This window comes from Capsicum annuum, chromosome 8, assembly GCF_002878395.1.
Source record: "Capsicum annuum cultivar UCD-10X-F1 chromosome 8, UCD10Xv1.1, whole genome shotgun sequence".
NCBI classification, from domain to species: Eukaryota; Viridiplantae; Streptophyta; class Magnoliopsida; order Solanales; family Solanaceae; genus Capsicum; species Capsicum annuum.
In genome coordinates, this window is record NC_061118.1 from 11,537,069 (window position 1) to 11,550,706 (window position 13,638).

Here is a 13,638-nt window from a genome sequence, read left to right on the forward strand (position 1 = left end):
CTCTAGATATCATACGACTTTTCATCTTATAAATAGTACCCTATTTATGACTTCGGTGAGGCTAAACTTAATGTTGAACAGAATGTAATCCATACTACATAGCCTAAGATACAAGAGAGGGGGTCAAAGTCTTACCATAGCATATGATTTTGTATGTTCTAACCATACCTTATCTAGAAATTCAACTTAGGGAAGTTTTGTAAGTATTCAAAGCCAAGGTGTTTTAGGTATTGGGGGTGGTCTCCAGTCCTGGTTTGAATTAAGATACTCAACACGACTAGGCCATTTTTTGGGTCATGTCAGGACCCATCTATCTTCTGCATTAAAAGTACAGGAGAATCTGATGAAAAAAAATTAGGAAGAATGAACCCTTTATTAATAAGACCTTTTAATTGCTCCTTTAATCAAATTAGAGCCATCCTATAAGGAGGAATGTAAATCAGATGAGTATCCATTAGAAGATAAATCCAAAAATCCATTTCCCTGATGGTAGGAATTCCTAAAAGATCATTGGGAAAGATTTCAGGAAATTCACTAACCACAGGGATTAATTGCAAGGAATTACTTTTTAAATCAGAATCCTTAATCCAAACCATATGATACAAACACCTTTTCGAAATTAGTATTTGAGCTCTAGGCAGCCCTCTCTTATGCTGGACATGCCATTGCGGTGCGCCCAAGGTGTGTAACACATCTCCAATGTATCTCAAGCCTCCCCAACATCAAATTCAAGTTACAAATGCATTATCACACTCCTAAACATCAATTTTCTCAGGTTTGATTCCTTACTATCATTCCTTGATTCTTAAATTCATCTCTTGGTTCTAAAATTATCAACAACAAGTAATTCACCTTCTAGGTTGCATGATTAGTTCTTGAGTCTTAATTATTTCATTGTTCAAATTCTTTCAATCTTTTTTCTCTTTTTATATCTTTGTTACTTCTTGAATTCAAGTCCTTACATATTTTCTTTTATTCGTTCAACCAACAATACACTCTGGATGTAAAGTAAAGATTTACACCTTATTATCCACCAAACTCTAAGAAAATTTCAACATTTGCCACTCCAATTGTGAGGATCACAAAGATGAGATTATTAAGAGTGTTGATGAGGAGCTTTACTACTAATCTTGAGGGTTGTCAAAGAGAGGAACTCCTTTTTCATTCAAATACCAGCTCATTAGTAAAGTGAAAATTAACCTTTTGGGTCCTACAATCCAGATAAGCATAGAATAAATAAAACCTATCCATCCCAAAGATAACATCAATATCTACTATATCCAACTCTATCGAATCCACCAATGACTCCCTATGAAATATTTACACCATAAAAACCTTATAGATTTTTTAGCTACTATAGAATCACCCACTACAGTAGAAATAAAAAAAGGGTTAGAAATACTTTTAGGACTAAAACAAAATGCACATCCACATAAGGAGTCATGTAAGAAATGGTGGAACCCAAATCAAGAAAATAGTATACATCACAAAAAAAGAGCTATAACATACCAGTAATAATATCAGGATATGCCTCAAATTTCAGTTTAGTAGCAAGTGCATAAAGTTGATTCCAGGCAGTTTTGTTACCAAAAGTAGTGCCCTTTATACCAGGAGCTAAAGATATGGAAAGGAAAACTTTATTATCCCCAGTGTCAACTCTCATTAAAGGAAACTCCCACTACATATGACCTAGATGAGCATAATTATAACATTGATTCTTCTCCCCCTCAAAATAACCATGATGAAGCTTCCCACAAAAATGAAAATGAGGATAGAAAAGGGTTGACTGAGCTCCACTAGCTTGAGACTAGGTACCATGTGCCTTAGGATATCTACTAGCCTAAAAATAATGATCGGCATAAGGCTTAGGATCAGGAGACCTTGAAGACAAATATAAATTGCCCCAGTTTTACTTCTTGGTCCTTAATCTACAATCTTTCCAACTATTTCACTGTCCCCCACCCTTCTTTGAATACCTATAATAACCCGAAGCTGCAACTAATTATAACACGGTGCTTAGAATCACAAATAATCTCTAGCTAAACTATGTACTGGCATACTACTTGAGAAACTAAATTTCATTGTATAAAACCAAATTTTAGTTAGCAGAAACATGATCCTTGTAAAGTTTGAATAAATAAAATACTCATACAATTTACAACATAATACTATTGAAGAAAGAAACTTGAATTACATGTAATGACTCTGGCTGACTATATATGAATCCTCTACTATACAGACTATAAATAGCTAGGACATGCCTCCAACTACCATAACTCAACATATATGAATAATCAAAAGAAAAGTACCTGAACTACTACTTGCTAGAGTGCTTGAAATAAGATAACTCATCACCTGCTGGCAGGAAGCTGCAAACTGGCAGATTATGTCATATAGGTTATAACTAGTAACTACATTATAATAAATGTAGCACAGAGATATATATGTGGATCCGTACTTATGGAATGTATTGAGTAAGTAGGGGTGAATGCAATAAGTAAATTGATTTCATACATAATCTTAAAATATGCATGCTAAGTGTAAGTGGACTCACCAAGAGACTGAAATAAACTAAAAGATGGAGTATCTTAAACATGAGTAACAAGTATAATCTGATAAACTGGTGAATTACTATACTTAGTTTCTTAAAATATTCACTTTTGTAGAATAAGTAAATCTAAAACTAGGAAATGATAAATTATGAGTACCGTATGTAAATCTCATATAAAACAAAAAAGACTGTAAAACTAAACTGAGAATCATACATGGGTACCACACGTGAAAAATAACATGGACATGTAAAATTAAAAATGCAAAGCAAAGCATAGACATGTTTCTGAGATAATCTATAGTATAAAGGACTGAATTTTGTATAACTGAATAACTAAAAATGTGTATGCCCATTAAATAGTAATAATAAGTTGAATGAATAACTCAATTAGACTTTGAGTTTATGCAACACCCAACCAACCCACATCTGTCCATAAAAGTTTTTTAACTAGAATAACAGCTAAGAAGGGACATGCCCCTGACTATGACCAAAAAGAATCCAAACATATTGAGTAAATAAAGAAGTAATGAAATTATAAGGCCTTCCAATGAATGTAGGATAACCACTTCAAATCAACTCAAAGAATGTACTAATCTACCTAATGCTGCACAAGAGCAACAAAAGTGCCTTCAGACACTACATCGTGAAATAATGCAGCGTCTTAGGATGGTAAGTGGGATAAGCACTGGCCTGTAGCTTAGGAAAAGTGATAACATAATACCATGTCCAAAATTAGCCAAAAGAATATGCACACATTCATATATAAATATATATAAGCTGCTGGGATAGGTTAAGGGTCATGAAAAAATATGTTTTAAAGCCATTAACGTTAATTGTATGGCTTGATCTATCCCAAAGGAACCCATGGGATCTATTGGTTTAGCTCTCTCTACTGAATGAGCCCTAGAGCATGTTAGCTGCATGAATTGGAGGAAAATCGAGGAAAAACTAAAGCTATCAGGGACAATAGGCCCATGCTAAATATATATATATATATATATAAAGTGTGTTTCAAGCCCAAAGTCTTATAGACCCATAATGCCGGCAAAAGTGGTTTCAAATGTTCGTCCCCCCAAGACTTACACCTTCATGGTGAGTTACATAACCCCCTTTAAGCCTAAATTAAAACAATTTGCTCATGATTTAAACCGTTAACCCAAAAGTCATTCATTAAGGCATTTACTACTTGGTATCGTCATACCAATACGCTTGCAAGCTAAAATACATATGCCAAACCAATCCACATAATCACATTTACTCCAAAGATACATTAAAATCCATGGAAAGGACACCTAGGCCAGACAAATCCATTTACATATCCATTAACGCAATGTATTGGGTTCAAATGTAGGTTAAACTATGCAATTTTCCATAGTAAAATCAAATTTTCAAAATGGGTTGACGTTCATATAATTCAAAGACAAAATTCATAAAATTTAGGGAAACCCATTTCCCCATTCCAACTACTGTAAAATGCATCAATTTAGTCCCCAAAACATCAATTTATAGCATGATTAATCAATTCAAAATATGGGATAAGTCAATCAATCAATAACCACAAAAATCCCTTAACCCAAATTAAAAATCCAAAATTTAAATCACATGAAAATCCATTCAATTAATGCTATAAAATAATATTAACAATTTGGGAAACAAAACATACCTGAAACAAACAAGAATTTGAAATCAATATGATGTTTGAAACCCAAATGATGAATGCACTATGAAACCCATAAATTTTATTGGTTTAGGTGTTAGAAAATAGAATAAGAGTGTTTGTTCATTTTAACTGAAGGGGAAAAGGTCAATTTAATGTTTATAAGTCGTGGAAAGTGTAAAAAGACCAAAATCCCCTCACCCCTAAGTGATATAAAAATAAAATTGGGAAAAATTTACACCTCTGTGTGGCATAACCTTATCAGAGAGGTTATCCTTCGCGCCAGTCATTATCATGAATGGTAACCTCCGTGACCTAGTGATATCGTGGACCTTTACTACCGCGGGGCGACAAAATGACCATGAACCCCTTCAAAAAATTTCAAAACTTTTCCAAATTTACCTTTCAATAGCCCTAAAGACAATTCATTTAAAAAATCGATTATACGTATGTGGAAAGGTAAAAAAATAAATTGTTCAAAAATTTAGGTGTTCTTACATTATCCCTACTTTATGATCATCTATCTCCAAATGATGATTTAAGACACTTTTATCCCGAGAATAACAAAAATACACTAGAATCAAATGACCAATTCAGAAAGTGACTAAAGCAAAATAAAACTCATACCTAAAGAACTTTCATCCAATTTGGGTATTAAGAATGCATACTTGGCCTTCATATCTTCCTCAGCTTCCTATGTAGCTTCTTTTACCTTTCAATTTCTCTAAAGAACCTTCAATAAAGCAACATCCTTGGTTCTCAACCTACGACTTGCCTATCAAATATATTAACCAGAACTTCCTCTTAAGAAAAGAAATCCATAACACCAACATCCTCATTATGCACTATCAAGGAAGAATCATCCACACACTTTTTTATCATAGACACATAAAACACGAGATGAATAAAAGTCAAACCTAAGGCAAATCCAAATCATGCTCCATATTTCTAATTCTTCTCAAAATCTGATAAGGACTAATTTAAAGAGGACTGAGCATCCACATCTTCCCAAACCTCATGACTTATTTCATAGGATACTCCTTCTAGAACACCTAATCATTTAATTAAACTCTAATTTCCCCTGCTTTACATTCGCATAAGAAATTTGGCTTCTTTGAGTAGTCTTAAGTCTTTCTCTAATAACTGTTACCTTATTCAAGGCTTGGTGAACAAAATCAGTATCAAACAACCTAGTATTAACAACCCCAAATAATACAATAGGACACCTACAGCTCCTACTATAATGTGCCTCAATAGGAAACATCTCAATAATTTAATGATAACTGTTATTATATGCAAACTCAATAAAGGGTAAATGATCATCCTAAGTACCCCTAAATTCAATCACATAGGCTCTTAGTACAGGCTCTAAATTATTAATAGTGCACTCCACTTGACCATCCATTTGAGGGTGGAAAGTGGTGTTAGGTTTTACTTGTGTACGCGAGCTTTTCTGAAACAAACTCTAGAAGTGAGACAAAAATAATGTACCTCAGTCTAATATAATGGACACTAGCACATCATGCAACTTTATGATCTCCTAGATGAATAACTTAGCATAATACTCTCCAGAGTAGTTAGTCCTCACAGAAAAAAACGATCATACTTAGCTATCCTATCCATAATGACCCAAATGGAATCATAATGATTGCGAGACCACAAACACCTGATAATGAAATCCATATTAATTATCTTTGACTCCCACATAGGAACCTCTGCCTCTTGATACATGCCATTTAACCTCAAGTATTCAATGTTGACTTGCTGACAAACCATCCACTTAGCAATAAAATTTGCTACATCCCTCTTTATATTGTTCGACTAATATATCCTTATTAAGTCATGATACATATTTATCAAAATGGGATAAACCCTATATCTAGACTCATGAGCCTCAGTCAGAATCTTTTCACATAGCCAATCAACATCAGGAACGTACAAACTACCTTGATACCTCTAGATACTATCTCCCCTAATCTCAAAAGCCATAATTTCTTATGACCCACATCATCCTTAATCTGCATAAGTATGGGATCTAAAGAATGCTTCTCCTTTACCTTTGCATTAAGAGATAATTAAACACCTCTTGAGAAATTATTCCTATATCCTCAAAGTCTAAAAGATGAAATATTAAGTTATAAAGATTATGAATATCATTTACCAACCCTCTCTTCTCTTTATCAACATAGGATAAGTTCCTTATAGATACCTGCAAAGAGCATCAGCAAAAAAGTTAGCTTTACCTAGATGGTAGTGCAAACTCACATTATAATCCTTTAGTAACTCGAGCCACAACCTCTGCCTAAGATTCAAATCCTTCTGATTAAACACATACTCTAAGATCTTCGGATGTGAATAGATATGCATATGTACCTCATATAGAAAATAGAGCCAAATCATAAAAAAAACCACAACCATTATTTCTATATCATAGGTCATATAATTCCTTTTGCGAACCTTAAGCTTCCTGGAAGCATAGGCTACAATCATATAATGTTTCATTAAAGACAACCCAATCCCATAATAGACGCATCGTATTACACAACAAAACCATCAGTACCCCCGAGCAAGGTAAAAATTAGCATAGAAGTAAACTTATCTTTCAAATTCTCAAAACTACCTTCATAAGCATAGAAACATAAAAATTTAATCTTTTGCCCAGTCAATCTTTTCAATGAGGCTGTAATAGATGAGAATCTCTCCATGAATCTCCTATAATATCCAACCAAACCAAAGAAGTTCCTAATGGCAGTTGGATTCATAGGTTTAGACAATTTCTTAACTTCCTCAACTTTCTATGGATCTACCTTGATCCTCTTACTAGAAAAAATATGCACAAGAAAAGTCACAACTTTCATTCAAAACTCACGCTTAGAAAATTTAGCATACAACTTTTGATTCTTAAGAGTTTGCGATATGATTCATAGGTAATTGGCATGATCCTCCTCACTCTTAGAATACACAAGGATATAATAAATGAATACTATAACAATAAAATCTAGAAACTACCAAAATGCCTAGTTCATATGATCCATGAATGCAGTTAGAGCATTAGTCGCCCCTAATGACATATCTAAAACTTATACTAACCATACCAGGTTTGAAAAGCAGTCATAGGAATATCAACCTTTCTAATTTTCAACAGATGATAGATAGAATGAACATTAATCTTAGTGTAACATCAAACACCTTAAGGATGATCATAAAGGCTATAATCCTAGGAAGTCTGTACTTATTCTTCACTATCACCTTATTTAGTTGATGATAGTCCATACATAGCTAAAGGGATCCATCCTTCATCAAAGCAAAAAGTACAGGAGCACCACATAAAGAAACACTAGGATGAATGAACCCATTATGAAAAAGATCTTTTAATTTCTTTTTTAACTTAGTCAAAGTGACCATATAAGGAGAAATGGAAATAGAATGAGTATTCAGTAGAAGATAAATCCCAAAATTGATTTCCCTGTTGGTAGGAATTCATAGAAGATTATTGAGAAACACTTTAGGAGATTCATTAATGTAATGACTTTTTAGGTCATTATACGTATTTTTTCTTATTTTGTCGAAAGAGCCTCTCTATTGCCTCCCTAAATAATTAGTTATTTATCAAAACTAATAAATTGGTTACCTGTTGGTTCGTTTAGTTTTTAGAACCATTTTGTCAATTTGAAGTCTTTATTGGTCCTAATTGACCACCAAGTAAAACCTCTAGTAAACTGATCATAATATTTAAATCCAACTTTGCCAACACGTTTGGAACATTAATCTATGTGGTTATATAATTTATTTGCTCGAAATAAATTCTGGGTGCATCTCAAGGCATTGACCTAAGCCTGGGACCATGTTTAAATTGTTAGCAATGCCTGGCCTAGAAAGAGATAACACGATCGTGGAGCTTATGACCTAAAGAGACCTTAATTCTCACTAGCATAAGTGGATGGAGTTTCAAAGGACTATAATATTTCTATTTTGTATCATCTGGGTAAGGAAAATATGGTGGTAGATGCCTTGAGTTGCAAGGTAGTGACTATGAGTAGTTTGTCATGTATATTAGTTTCTCAAAGGCCCTTGGCATGAGATATCCAATCCTTAGAAAATTTAATTATTTGACTTGATATTTTTTATCCTACAAGGATTTTGGCTTATGTTGAGGTGAGATCCTCACTAGTTTAGCAGATTCAGCACCGTCATTTTGAGGATAGTAGGTTATGCTTTCATTGTGATTAGGTAGTGAGTGGTGATTCTAAAAGACACAATAGATTCAAAGGGTATCTTAGGATTTTTTGTTGTATTTCTGTTCCCTGACTTGGTGACTTGATTCACATGGTTCTACATGAGGCTCGCAGCTCTAGATATTTAATTTATCCTAGTATGGCCAAGATGTATAGAGACTCAAGAAAGCTTTATTAGTGGAATTCTATAAGGAGAGATATTGAATACTTCATTGCTCATTGCCTATGTTGCCAGCAGTTTAAGGCCGAGCATTAGCGTCTACACAAATGGACTTAGAGATTACCCATTCTTGAGTGAAATGGGAATGAATTACCATGGATTTAATTACTGGTTCGCCTCATACTTTCTATGGTCATGATGGTATTTGGGTTATTGTGGATCATTTGACCAAGTCGGCTTATTTTATCACTATTTAGATAACCTTCAGTCCTGAGAGATTAGCCTAGATTTATGCCTGAGAGATAGTTCATTAGCATAGGGTCCCTATGTCTATCATATCATAATGTGGTCCTATGTTCACTGCACGATTTTTGAGAGCACTTCAGGAGAAGTTAGGTACTTGTGTAGATTTAAGTTTCTCCTTTCACCCACAAATGGACTGTCATTCTAAGTGGACTATTCTGGTGCTTAAGGATATGCTCTGAACTTGTGTTATGGATGTTGGAGGTCATTGAGATCACCATTCGCATCGACAGAGTTTGCCTACAACAACTGTTATTATTTCAGTATTGAGATGGCACCTTATGAGGCTTTGTATGGTATGAGATGTCAATCTCCTATAGGATATTTGAGACTTCTGAGATTAGACCCTGTAGTGCAAATTTGCTTCAGGACTCATTGGATATAGTCAGGGTAGTTCAGGATAGGCTGAGAGCAACCTTGAGTAGGCCGAAGACCTATGCTAATCGTAGACTCTGTACCTTGAAATTTGGAGTTAGTGATTACGTGTTCCTTCATTTTTCACCTATGAGAGGTGTGATATGATTTTGAAGGAAGGGTATTCTTATCCCTTGCTATATTTGTCCTTTTATAATTCTCTATGTAGTTGGCGAGGAAGCCTATGAGTTTTTTTCATCTCTAGGATTTGCTGCTATTCATCCAATTTTCCATGTCTTTATGTTGTGGAAGTATATTATTGATCCTTCTTATATAATTAGATGGGACATGATCCAATTGGACAATAAATTAACCTGTTAGGAGGATCCCATGTTGATTTTGGCTAGTGATGTAAGGCGACTGCGGACTAAAGAAGATTCTGATAGACAAGGTTCAGTGGAAGCATCACCTATTATAGAAGGCTACTTGTAAGATTAAGAGGGACATGCGATCCCAGCACCCTCATTTCTTTAAGACTTTTTGTATTTTCTCATCTTTAACTTTCGAGGATAAAAGTTCCTTTGTAGTGGATACTGTAATGACCCTTCAGGTCATCGTACGTATTCTTGGTTATTTCAGCAATAGATCTTCTTCGCTCCTACTGTAAGTCTTTAGTGACTTACCAAAATTGATAGTTTAGTTACCTGGTGGTTTTTTTGGTTTCTAGAACCACTTTCTCAATTAGAAGTCTTCATCTGTCCTAATTGACCACCAACCAAAAACTCTAGTAAAATGACCAAAAATGTGAAATCCGACATCTATGTGGTTACGTATTGTATTTTCTCTAAATAGACTCTGGATTATCTTAAGGTATTGGCAAAACACGAAACCAAGTTCTAAGCTTCATCCATGCCTAGCCTAGCAAGAGATGCCGCGACCGCAGAGATCTAGGAACGAATGCAATATCGCAACTGCCGCTAGGCAAATAGAGAAACCGCGTTATCCGATACCTGGATAGAACCTATTTAAGGACTGTCTTGTCAAAAGTATTGGCAATTTTATGCCTTTCCCATAAGCTACAAAACATAATAGTGTGTAAAATTTTCCAAGTAAGTCTTGTGGGTGGATTAGGAGATTAAACTACTTGTGAAATTGAATCATTCCACAAATCTAAAGTAAGATTCCTTCTAGTTGGTGTTAAATTCTTGATTTCCAGACCCAAAATCCCTAAGTCTTTGAGGATCAATTATAGACATAATTGTGATTGTTTTACTCAAATTTTTTTGAGGGTTATAACTGCCTAATAATAGTGGAACAATGGGTTAGTCTCGGAAACTCATTTTTTGAAGGTGAAACCCACTTGGGGGTTTGATGTCTCTTTTGAACCCATTCCACAATTGTGCCATAATAGGTATTGTTATTCTTGTTGTAATACCTAGATTGTATTGTTGATAGCTTGGCTCATGGAAGAAGAAACTTCAAGAAAAGAAAAGGCAAAGGTTGTTTGTTCGTGAGTTGATTTGACTTAAGGTAGGTTAGGCTTGTAGTTAGATAGAGCTTAATTATAGTATAATTGTTGATATCTTATGAGATTGGGCAAGTTTTAGATGATATATGGTTGAATGGTATATTTGACAATAGTTTACTCTTATAGGTTATTGAACTTGCAAAGGGTGATGCTTCACCATTAGCCTAGAATCTTAGAAAGTTCTAGCTAGTAGTCCCATGAATAGTATGAGAACACTTTAGTTGCATTTGTAGATCATAAGACTTCCCCTATTGACTTAATAAGGATTGATAAGCCCTTATGGTGTGAATAAGATAACTTATCCTAATTTCAGGTAGAAGTTATTCTTGTGATAGAGAACTTTTGCATTCTTTAGATTTAGGAGTGGGACACGACCCACCTTAAGCTTGAACTATGAAATCTATTAAAGTCCTAGATACTCGATGAATACCCAAATTACGTTGTTGAAATTTTAATGCTTAAACCCCGTTGTCGAATTATGCATATGGTTGGTGGTTGAATAATATGTATACCTGATTGATTATCTTGTAGTCATGCTATGGATAGACTTGGAAAGGTGATGACTTATAGAAAAGTAGGAAGCTATGTGTATCTTACATCCCAATTACCCTATTATTATGAACTTTTGTATATTTTTTTATTTGGCTATGTATATGGATGTATGTTTATGTCTTGATGATTTCTGATGAATTCAGAGGATATGTTGATGTTATGATGATTCATGGTGAATCTAGAAGAGTTAATAATGTTATGATGATGCCCGATGAATTTGAAGGATATGTTGATATTATGATGATACCTGGTGAATCTTGATAAGGTAATAATGTTATGATGATGCCCTACTGAATTTGGAGGATATGCTAACATTATATGATACTCGTTGAATCTAATAATGTTATGATGATGCCCTACTGAATTTGGAGGATATGCTAACATTATATGATACTCGTTGAATCAGGAAGAGGTAACGATGTTATGATGATGCCTGGTGAATCGATAGGATATATTGATGTTATGATGATACCTGGTGAATCTGGAAGAAGCAACAACATTATGATGTTGTTTGTGAACCCAGAGGATATGATGATGTTACGATGATACCCGGTAAATCATGAGGATAAGTTGATGTTATGATGATACCAGGTGAGTTTGTAAGAGGTAATGATGTTATGATGATTCCCAGTGAATTTGTAAGAGGTAATGATGTTATGATGATGCCTAGTGAACGCAAAGGATATGTTGAAGTTATGATAATACCCGGTGAATTCGGATGAGGTAATGATGTTATCGTGCTATGTGGGGTAACTTTATATATGTTTATGTATATATATGAGGTTATGTTATGTGTGGCTAAACTTTGGAGTACTCGAGACATGATGTCTTCCTTTGTGATTATACTCATTCTTTGTCATTAACCACTAAATGAGAGGTGTGACCCTCGTCGACTCTAATCGGTAATTAGATTTAATTTATGCCTATTATTAGGTTAAAGCTATTTGGTATGTATAATCCTGTGTAGAACCAAAGACTCACCTAGTAAATCTACTTGACTTGAATTAATAGTTACATTATGGAATTTATCCTAGTAAAGTGGCTTATGTTACAACTATTTATTTTTAATAAATGACTATGACTTGTATCTTAGAAGACTAGGGAACTAGTTGATAGACCTTACTTTGTTAAAATATGAAAACTAGTCCTTAAGGTTGTAACAAGCCTATAGTAATAGACTTAGTATTGTATGATGAATGGTTAAGTTGTCATCTAGTATGCAATGCTATGATGGTTTAATTGAGGACTTATATAATAAGAAACCTAACTAGAAGATGGACTTATGATGGGTAAATAATTAATAGCATTGGTATTTTGTAGCTTTTCATTAATTGATGGCTAGTAACTATAAGTCTTGTAAACTAGTATTTCATAGGAATAGAGATTAGCTAATATGGACTAGACTTGGAGTTCATCAATGAAATAGAGATTACGTAACTATGCAACTATGATACTATCATATCCATTTTGTTGTACTAAATTGCGATATTGATAATAATTGTAGAACTGGGTAAGAGGTCATGGTAGAAATGGGAACTCATGGGTTTGGTGTGAGTTGTTGTGTGTGGTTGTTACTTGACATATTAATGGACTGATCTTTTAGTGTACTCTACGGCGGTGTAGGATATCTTGAGGAGTTCTTACGTTGCATTCCTTTGGTGTACACTCTGGTGGTATGGGACACCGTTTCAAGTTCTTTGTTGTGTTATTTTTCGTATACTTCCTGATAGTATGGGACATCATGGTAAGTTTTTGTTCTTTATATTCTAATAATTGTTCGTGTTGATTATGGTAAATACATGGTTGTTATTGCATATATGTGGATTTACACTTTCAAAATGATAACTTTTTTAAGATGATTATAGTATATACTGATATGACATATTATCCCATTGTCCTAGTAGTTTAGTATTTTATATAGCAATATCAGAATGGATTCAGGTTTGATCCTATGACTGCATTGACTTTAAGTTACTGTCGTACCTTATATCATCTTTATATTATAATTTTGTTTAGTCGGCCAATGATTTCTACTGCGTACCCATGTTTTGGTACTCATACTAGACTTCTGTACGTTTTTTGTGCAGACCTAGGATTACTTGTCATCGTTGAGTCTGGATCATGCCTTATTGACCATTAAGAGATTGGGTTATCTCTTGGAGTTTGAGATTCCCTCCTCCCCCCCAATTCTTATTTGTCTTTTATTTTCGAGACAAATGTATGAGATTATTTAAGATATTTTATACTTTGAGATGTAAATTCCTATTGTCAAATCTAGATTTTCTTGCACTAATACTA